The sequence below is a fragment of the Eleginops maclovinus genome, chromosome 22, assembly GCF_036324505.1.
Source record: "Eleginops maclovinus isolate JMC-PN-2008 ecotype Puerto Natales chromosome 22, JC_Emac_rtc_rv5, whole genome shotgun sequence".
NCBI classification, from domain to species: domain Eukaryota; kingdom Metazoa; phylum Chordata; class Actinopteri; order Perciformes; family Eleginopidae; genus Eleginops; species Eleginops maclovinus.
The window spans coordinates 21,730,680-21,740,369 of record NC_086370.1 but is presented as its reverse complement, the minus strand read 5'-3'; positions in this window follow the sequence as shown (position 1 = coordinate 21,740,369).

The following is a 9,690-nucleotide window of genomic DNA, read 5'->3' as shown; positions in this document are numbered from 1 at the left end:
GGCAGACGGGAGGACAGCTGAGGGCTGTCACTGAGGACATGAGAAGCATGCTGCACACACACACACACACACACACACACACACACACACACACACACACACACACACACACACACACACACACACACACACACACACACACACACACACACTACTCCCTTTATTTTTCAGTGTCCTATAGCTTGAAATAGCCGGTATTTTCATGACATATTTGTACTTAATAATCAATAAGTGTAATGGCAATTTCGAGTGGTCCTATATTTCTGTTGCCATTATAGATGGATGAGGTTCAGAGTGATCAATACGCAGACACAAAACAGAGGATTTTCCGGTTGCTGAATGCAGTTTGTTTGATTATACCGATAGAGGTACAATACCAACAGTTGGATGAGTTGTTCTATTTATGAGCATCTATCTGCCAGGTCTGGTTCGATCGGTATGCTCTTCCTTTTCCGTGTCCTGTCTGTTTTTTCCGGTAACCTATGACCCATTTTATACATCCTGTGCAGCTGACCCCCGCCAACCAAGTGTTGAAATGATAATACATTATAAATCCAAACTAAATAAACTGATATGATGCCAACAAAACACATAAAATGCAACCTATAAAAAGTCATTTTTCTCAGATTATTTTAAGATGCACATTTTTTCTATCCTGATCCTGAGGCCCATTGTTGTGCAATTCATCCGCCACCATCACCTCATGCTTCAGCATGATAATGCAAGGTCCCGACGATCTGTACACAATCCCTGGAAGCTGCAAACCTTGCAGTTCTTGCATGGCTTGCATACTCACCAGTCATGTCACCCATTGAGCATGTTTGGGATGCTGTGAATCGGCGTTAGACAACAGCGTGTTCCTGCCAATGTCCCGAAACTTTGGACCAACATTCAACAGGACACAATCAACAGCCGGATCAACTCTGTGGGAAAGATACTTTCTGCTCCTACAGAAATAAATGTTTTTATTAAAGATAAAAGTGCACATTGGTGTAATGGCCTTTCATTGTGACCGCCCTATAAGGCACATCTGTCATGCTGTCTGATCAGCCTATTGATATGCCACACCTGTTTGGGGATAGCAAAGGGTTAGTGCTCACTGATACGATTGAAGACAATTTTGTGAACAATATGTGAGACAAAAAGGCCTTTTTGTTCATAGGAAACGTCTTGGATCTTTGATTTTGCTTCATGACAAAAATTTGAGCAAAAACAAAAGCGTTGCCTGCACTTTTATTTCAGTATGTTGCATTGAGGGCGCTGGTGGCAAAGTCCATAGGGGCTTGGCCTGGGAACTGGAAGGTCACCAGTTCAAGTCCCCGAAAGACCAAGTTGTTACCGTGGTGTCCCTGAGCAAGGCACCGTTACCTACACTGCTCCCCGGGCGCCGTAGATAATGGCAGCCCACTGCTCTTAACACTAGGATGGGTCAAATGCAGAGACCGCCCAGCAGTTGCTCAGTCAGTAGGGGCTTGGACTTGGAATCGTAAGGTCGCCGGTTCAAGTCCCCAAACAGACTTGAAATATGGAAAGTGGACTGCTACTTGGAGAGGTCCCAGTTCACCTCCTACGCCCTGCTGTGGTGCCCTTGAGCACCTCCAATCCCCCCTCCCCATTGCTCCCTGGGCGCTGCAAGTTAGCTGCCCACTGCTCCTAGTACTACGATGGGTTAAATGCAGAGGACCAATTTCACTGTGTGTGCTCTGCTGTGTGCATGTATGTGACAATAACGAGGGTTTCATCCTCCGATTCTTCTTCTTCTTGATGGAGGAGCCTTGGATTGGAGATGTTTTTGCTGTAACTCTAAAATGCCTTTAAATCTTTGACTCTCTTCACCACTAGAGGGCAGTAGAAGACTGAGAAATAGCCTGATAATGGCCTATGTGAGGGTGCATGTTTTAATATAGTACATATAATTGTGTAGGGGTGTGCTCAGCATGCATCTGTCTGTCTTTCATCTGTCTCTCTGAGGTATATTTGTCTGTACCACCAATTAGTTTCTCTTTCTGTCTCACTGCTCCTGCACCCCTCTGTTTGTGCTCAGCGCACTCACTGACCGCCGTTTCTTTCCTCACTCATGCATAGGGTGGAAATAGACTGAATAGTGAAGGGGACATGAAAGAGCACTTTGAGATGACTAATGTGAGCCACCTGTCACTGTCTAACAGACTCCTTATATCTCTGACTTTAATGGCATGCAGAAATTTCCTCACTTCCATTCCCATTCCAGCCTAAAATCATTACTCAAAGTTCATCTGTATATCTTTAATATATTGAAGATAATCCGAGGCACCGGGGGTGCTGTCACTCACACTCTCGCATTACCAAATACCCTTTTAAAATCTCCCGTTTCTTAGATTAGCCAATTTCTTCGCAGCAAGTGTCACCTCTTTGAAATGGCACATATCTCATTTTAGAAGGAAACTTAATTTCCTTGTTGATGGAAAGGTTATTGAGTTGAAAACGGGAGCGTTCTGCAGGAGGCTGACTAGACAGCACTAAAAATAATTAACAGGAATTTTGTTTTTGACTGCACACATTAGAAGCTAACCGTTATATTTCAACAAAAATATAATACAGGGTTTTGTCTAAACCGCTGCGCCCTGACACCAAAATGCAGATTCTCCTCATGAAATATGAAAGTGATGCCATAAAATAATCTCTCTGTTGGTCAGAAAGGGTATAATGAGTCCAGAAATATGAAGATGGGGTCAGATGTCTGGTCAGACGGCAGAGACAGCTTACGGAGAATAAATAGGGGATGGATGTCCGGTGGGTCTGCCGGGGGACGAGTGGCAGGCAGCAGGCTGACACTGAGACTGAGATTTCTGATCCTTTCTTTTACTCTCCTTTCTTCTGGAGAGGAAGTAAAGAAACCTCTGGATTTATTTGTTGTTGGAGGTACAATATATGACTCAGCAGCTTTAAGACATGAAGACACTATTATTTGATGCAGGATTTTCAACACCTGCTAATTGAAACACTGATTAAAAAGCTAACATGCCAATTAAGGACATTTAGGAAATGCATGCCTTTGACTTAATGGTGCAGGCATTCAACAAATAGACGGTAATTCTTGTGGGCGGGACGTCATTTTGTCTGGAAGTTACCTTTTTCGTTATAATGTGAGTTTTTTTCATCTGATTTATCCTTAAAGTTTGCAAAAGAGAGTTTGAAAACTGTCTTATCATTCTGGTTCTGCTTGTTTCTATTTTTGTTAACGTTACATTAAAAAGATTAAATTCAGATTAAAATGTTTGGTGTTGAAATGTATCATAGCAGAGGTTCCCAGAAAATGACTCCTTTGTTGATGAAGTTGCCTTCTGAAAATACTGTATGAATTGTACTTAATAAACACATTTGAATTGCAATGAGCTTAAAAGCAAACAAAAAAGTTCCACCTGATGAGTGATTCATAACACTTGAAAAATCAATAGAAAATATGAACAAAGAACAAATGAATCGATTTATTTCACATTTGACATCAAGGTCATTAAAGTATTACTTAAAAGCTTGAAGTGAACAAGGTGTTGAATATGGTTATTTTTCACATCAACTAAGAAGCCATTTTTGGAAGCCATGATAAAGAACATAGAACCTCATGACATCATCATCAAAGTCAGTCATGACATCATCATCAAAGTCAGTCATGACATTAGAGATCAAAGCCAATAGAACTGAACATTCTAAGCTGAAAACTTGCAAAGGGGCTTGATTCCTACTCGGCTTCATTAGCAACAGCTTTTGTTAATTGCAAGTCTTTTGAGTTTACTAGCTAAACTAACTTTGACAGAAAACTACATTCATCCTACTACCAAGTCTTTCACAGAGGAAAACACACGTCTCGTACACACACATTTTATTCTTCTACCTACGCACAATTCAAGTCTAAAACGAACTGTGCCATGGCTGGAACAATGAACCAAGCAGTGTGTGAGCTAGAAAGCTGTAGAAAGGAGAAGGATGAAGCTGCTCAGAGCTTCACAGAGGCCACAAATGTGCTGTTAAGCAGACAGGCTCTTCTGGAAGGTGTTATTAAACACTGGGAGTTCAAATATGGACGTCTGGACAGGTACGCAAATGACCTGGCAGTGAGAAACAGGAACTGGGAGGTCAATTGGCCGATTAACCATAATCTGATGCATACCAGGATTGTGCAGAGGGATGCGGTAATCAAGGGTCTGACAGAAGCAAACCAGTCGCTGGTGCAAAGATGTACCGGATTTGAGAATCCAGGCCATTTGGAACTGATCCACCAGAAGGACACTGAAATCGTGGGTCTGAAAAATGAAAGGGAATCTCTCTCTCAGGCCCTCTCAGTGTCTGCCGACTGGCAGGAAAAATACAATGCACTGGAGAAGTCTTCAAAGATCCTGGAAGAGAAAAAACTGTGCCCAGAGACAAAACTGGTGACACACTTTGAGAGGGTTGAGAAAGATGGAAAGTCTCTGGCAGACGGGATTAGGAAAGACACTGCAGAAAAAAAAGATAGCTGGGCTTCTCTAAGCAAACTCATTAAGGAGAAAATCCAGATGATTGCGATTGGGGAGGAGAAGACATGTCTGGAGAAAATGCCCACAAAGGACCTGGCTGAGAAACCACGTACCTGGGAGACCGGCATGGAGAAAGAAATCCAAAAGATTGAAATGAAGAAACCTGAGGATGAGACAACAACGGCCCTAGTGATTGAGATGGAAGTCCAAAAGATCGAGGTTCAAATGAACAACCCTGACGATGAGTCCACACAGACCCAAGTGATTGAGATGGAAGTCCAAAAGATTGAGGTTCAAATGAACAACCCTGAGGATGAGTCCACACAGGCCCTAGTGATTGAGATGGAAGTCCAAAAGATTGAGGTTGAAATGAACAACCCTGAGGATGAGTCCACACAGGCCCTAGTGATTGAGATGGAAGTCCAAAAGATCGAGGTTGAAATTAAGAACCCTGAGGATGAGTCCACACAGGCCCTAGTGATTGAGATGGAAGTCGAAAAGATCAAAGTTGAAATTAAGAACCCCGAAGACGAGTCCACACAGGCCGTTGTTGAGACACCAAAGGTGGAAGTTAAAAAGAAGGAACCAGAAGAGTTCTTCATCTTAAAGAAGGCCGAGGAGGTAGTTCTGCAGAAAGAGAAAAGCAGAAAGAAGAACAAACAAAACAAGAAGAAAGACAACAAACTGGAGGTGAAGTTACCTGAAACCCAGGCTGAGAAAACTCATACCTCTGAGACAGTGTGGGGGGACGTAATAACGAAACCAGTTGAGTCCACAAAAGAGCCTGAGACACCAAATTGCTGGAATGTGAAATTCACACCAATTTGGATGAAGGAACAACAGACAAAGGACAACCTGGCCAAGAAAGACCAGATCTGTGAAACCACCGACTTACCAATGACCGAGTCTGCAGCTGTAAGCCAGCAGCAAATGGAAAGCAGAGAGGAGACAACTCTTAGCTGGGCAGCAGTGGTGGCCAAGAAAGACCAGATCTGTGAAACCGCAGAGGTGGAGGAGAAAGAAACAGAAGAGTTCCCAGAGTTACCTGAGGAGCATGTCTTCAGCTGTAGGCCAGCAGAAAAGGGAAAGCAGAGAGGAGACAACTCTTAGCTGGGCAGCAGTGGTGGCCAAGAAAGACCAGAGCTGCAAAACCACAGAAGTGGAGGATGCATTTAAGAAACCGGAGGAGTCCACACAGGACCTAGTGATGGAGACAGAAGTCCCAAAGATCAAGGTTGAAATTAAGAACCCTGAGGACGAGTCCACACAGGCCGTAGTTGAGACGCCAAAGGTCGAGGTTGAAAAGAAGGAACCAGAAGAGTTCATCTTAAAGAAGGCTGAGGAGGTAGTTCTGCAGAAAGAGAAAAGCAGAAAGAAGAACAAACAAAACAAGAAGAAAGACAACAAACTGGAGGTGAAGTTACCTGAAACCCAGGCTGAGAAAACTCATACCTTTGAGACAGTGTGGGGGGACGTAATAACGAAACCAGTTGAGTCCACAAAAGAGCCTGAGACACCAAATTGCTGGAATGTGAAATTCACACCAATTTGGATGAAGGAACAACAGACAAAGGACAACCTGGCCAAGAAAGACCAGATCTGTGAAACCACCGACTTACCAATGACCGAGTCTGCAGCTGTAAGCCAGCAGCAAATGGAAAGCGGAGAGGAGACAACTCTTAGCTGGGCAGCAGTGGTGGCCAAGAAAGACCAGATCTGTGAAACCGCAGAGGTGGAGGAGGAGGAGAAGGAAACAGAAGAGTTCCCCGCATTAACGATGACCAAGGCAGCCGAGATTGGACTGCAGAAAATGGAAAGCGGAGAGGAGACAACTCTTAGCTGGGCAGCAGTGGTGGCCAAGAAAGCCCAGAGCTGCGAAACCACAGAGGTGGAGGATGAGGAGAAAGAAACTGAAGAGTTCCCGAGTTACCGAGGACCAAGTCTTCAGCTGTAGACCAGCAGAAAATGGAAAGCGGAGAGGAGACAACTCTTAGCTGGGCAGCAGTGGTGGCCAAGAAAGCCCAGAGCTGCGAAACCACAGAGGTGGAGGAGGAGGAGAAGGAAACAGAAGAGTTCCCCGCATTAACGATGACCAAGGCAGCCGAGATTGGACTGCAGAAAATGGAAAGCAGAGAGGAGACAACTCTTAGCTGGGCAGCAGTGGTGGCCAAGAAAGCCCAGAGCTGCGAAACCACAGAGGTGGAGGATGAGGAGAAAGAAACTGAAGAGTTCCCCGAGTTACCGAGGACCAAGTCTTCAGCTGTAGACCAGCAGAAAATGGAAAGCGGAGAGGAGACAACTCTTAGCTGGGCAGCAGTGGTGGCCAAGAAAGCCCAGAGCTGCGAAACCACAGAGGTGGAGGAGGAGGAGAAGGAAACAGAAGAGTTCCCCACATTAACGATGACCAAGGCAGCCGAGATTGGACTGCAGAAAATGGAAAGCAGAGAGGAGACAACTCTTAGCTGGGCAGCAGTGGTGGCCAAGAAAGCCCAGAGCTGTGAAACCACAGAGGTGGAGGATGAGGAGAAAGAAACTGAAGAGTTCCCCGAGTTATCGAGGACCAAGTCTTCAGCTGTAGACCAGCAGAAAATGGAAAGCAGAGAGGAGACAACTCTTAGCTGGGCAGCAGTGGTGGCCAAGAAAGCCCAGAGCTGCGAAACCACAGAGGTGGTGGATGAGGAGAAAGAAACTGAAGAGTTCCCCGAGTTACCGAGGACCAAGTCTTCAGCTGTAAGCCAGCAGCAAATGGAAAGCGGAGAGGAGACAACTCTTAGCTGGGCAGCAGTGGTGGCCAAGAAAGCCCAGAGCTGCGAAACCACAGAGGTGGAGGATGAGGAGAAAGAAACTGAAGAGTTCCCCGAGTTACCGAGGACCAAGTCTTCAGCTGTAGGCCAGCAGAAAATGGAAAGCGGAGAGGAGACAACTCTTAGCTGGGCAGCAGTGGTGGCCAAGAAAGCCCAGAGCTGCGAAACCACAGAGGTGGAGGAGGAGGAGAAGGAAACAAAAGAGTTCCCCGAGTTACCGAGGATCGAGGCAGCCGAGATTAGACTGCAGAAAATGGAAAGCGGAGAGGAGACAACTCTTAGCTGGGCAGCAGTGGTGGCCAAGAAAGACCAGATCTGTGAAACCGTTGAGGATGAGGAGAAGGAAACTGAAGAGTTCCCCGAGTTACTGAGGACCAAGTCTTCAGCTGTAGGCCAGCAGAAAATGGAAAGCGGAGAGGAGACAACTCTTAGCTGGGCAGCAGTGGTGGCCAAGAAAGCCCAGAGCTGCGAAACCACAGAGGTGGAGGAAACAGAGGAGTTCCCCGCATTAACGACGACCGAGGTAGCCGAGATTGGACTGCAGAAAATGGAAAGCGGAGAGGAGGAAAAACCTAGCTCGGCGGCAGTGCTGATCAATAGATACCAGAGCTCCAAAACCATAGACAAGAAGGTGGAGGACGAGCAGAAGGTGGAGGACGAGCAGACGGTGGAGGACGAGCAAAAGGATCCAGAAGAAGCCTCCGAGCTAAAGCAGACTGCTGTGGAAGGAAAGGCGCGAATGCAGAGAAAGAGCAGAAAGGAGAAAAAACAACAGAAGAAGGGGGAGAACTATAACAGAGGCCGCTGCTAGTTGTTTAAGCCGACAGTAGCTCCCTTTTTATGCCCCTTGTTCGCCATTAAGTGTTTTATTGTGTTGTTGAAATGTTTTGCTAAGACTCAAAGTCCTACATTTAAAATTGAATGTTTGTTCATTATATTACAAATAAACAAAATTCAATTTGAACTAGAGAAGTTAATGTTGAATTTCTCCAGCTCACTTTAACAGATAGGGAATGAATACATTGTTTTATGATATTTTGATGAATAGATAGTCCTGCTAACTGAAGAGGTAGCCTTGTATTTAGGACTGCCGTCCACTTTAGATCTTTCTAGGCAACCAATATTTGTCAATTCAGGCGATTAGTCGATGTGTTTCAGGTGTTTATGATTATGTAAGAAGTAAATGATTGCAACTCTGAAGGCGTGTGATCCTGCAACGACCATCAGATTGAAATGGTAAATGTTCTGTACTTATATGGCTCTTCATCAGGTCTTCTGGACCCCTCAAAGCGCTTTAAATACTACGAGTCATTCACACATCATTCATGCAGAGCAACACTACTTACTCTAGGGAACACACACACACACAATCACATACACACACTCACACACCGTTAGCCATCAGCAGCAACTCAGGGTTCAGTATCTTGCCCAAGGATACATCGACATCGAACTTCTGGCTGAAAGAGGACTGCACTCCCTCACAGCCACAGTCAGTTGTTTTTAAAGAAATAGAACAAAGAATTACTTTACCTGAACTTCCTGTCAGAATCAGTGTTGTTACGAGTCCTTGACTTAGAGGGGTGATATGAAGCTGGAAATGACCATATGTCCTCTTTCTGCACTCATTCTAATTCTAGAATTGAATTAGAATTGAACATTTTTATTATGGTTTAAGCTTATCTGTCCTGTTTTTGCAACCAGTGAAATATACCAAAGCTGTGGTATTAACTCCGATGTATCAGTGAAAATAAGTTCCAGTTGCTAACAGAAATTAAATAAAAGTACAACCGCTCCAAAAACTCACTTGGTGCATATACGTCTTTACTTTCAGATCCCTCTGGATGCATCAAAGTGTTGGGATGGATTAGTTTGTATACAGGTTGAGACGACAGACTTATTTGCTCGATAATTCACCTCTCTGACCACAGCATGGAGCATCCGCTGCAGCTCAGAGTGAAAGATGAAGCAGACAGACAGAGATTTAATGTGTTTCTGCTTAAAGGCATCTCTGTGATTCTCTAAAGAGGCAAAAGGTCCGCTCTCCTGTTGAACAGAACAATGTTTGAGGGACAAATGTCCCCTTGAACAGGCCCCCCAGGTGAGAGAAGATTACCAAGTACAAGTCCCCAAATGATAAGAGTCCTAGTATATTTTAATTAGCCTGGATTCTTGGTTGAGATGCTATATTTACAGTCCTCTTAAGTGTTTTTAATTTACCTACATTCACTAAGTCCTGTCCCTGATGGAGGAAAGGTAATAAGACGGGAAGCCGAGCGACGTGTTCCTGATTTGGCGTTTGTTTGTTGGTTGTGTTTCGCTAACTGGCTAATTAGAAAGGAAAGCAGTGCATGTAAACAAGTCACAGGAACTGACAGGTGTTATTTGGATGG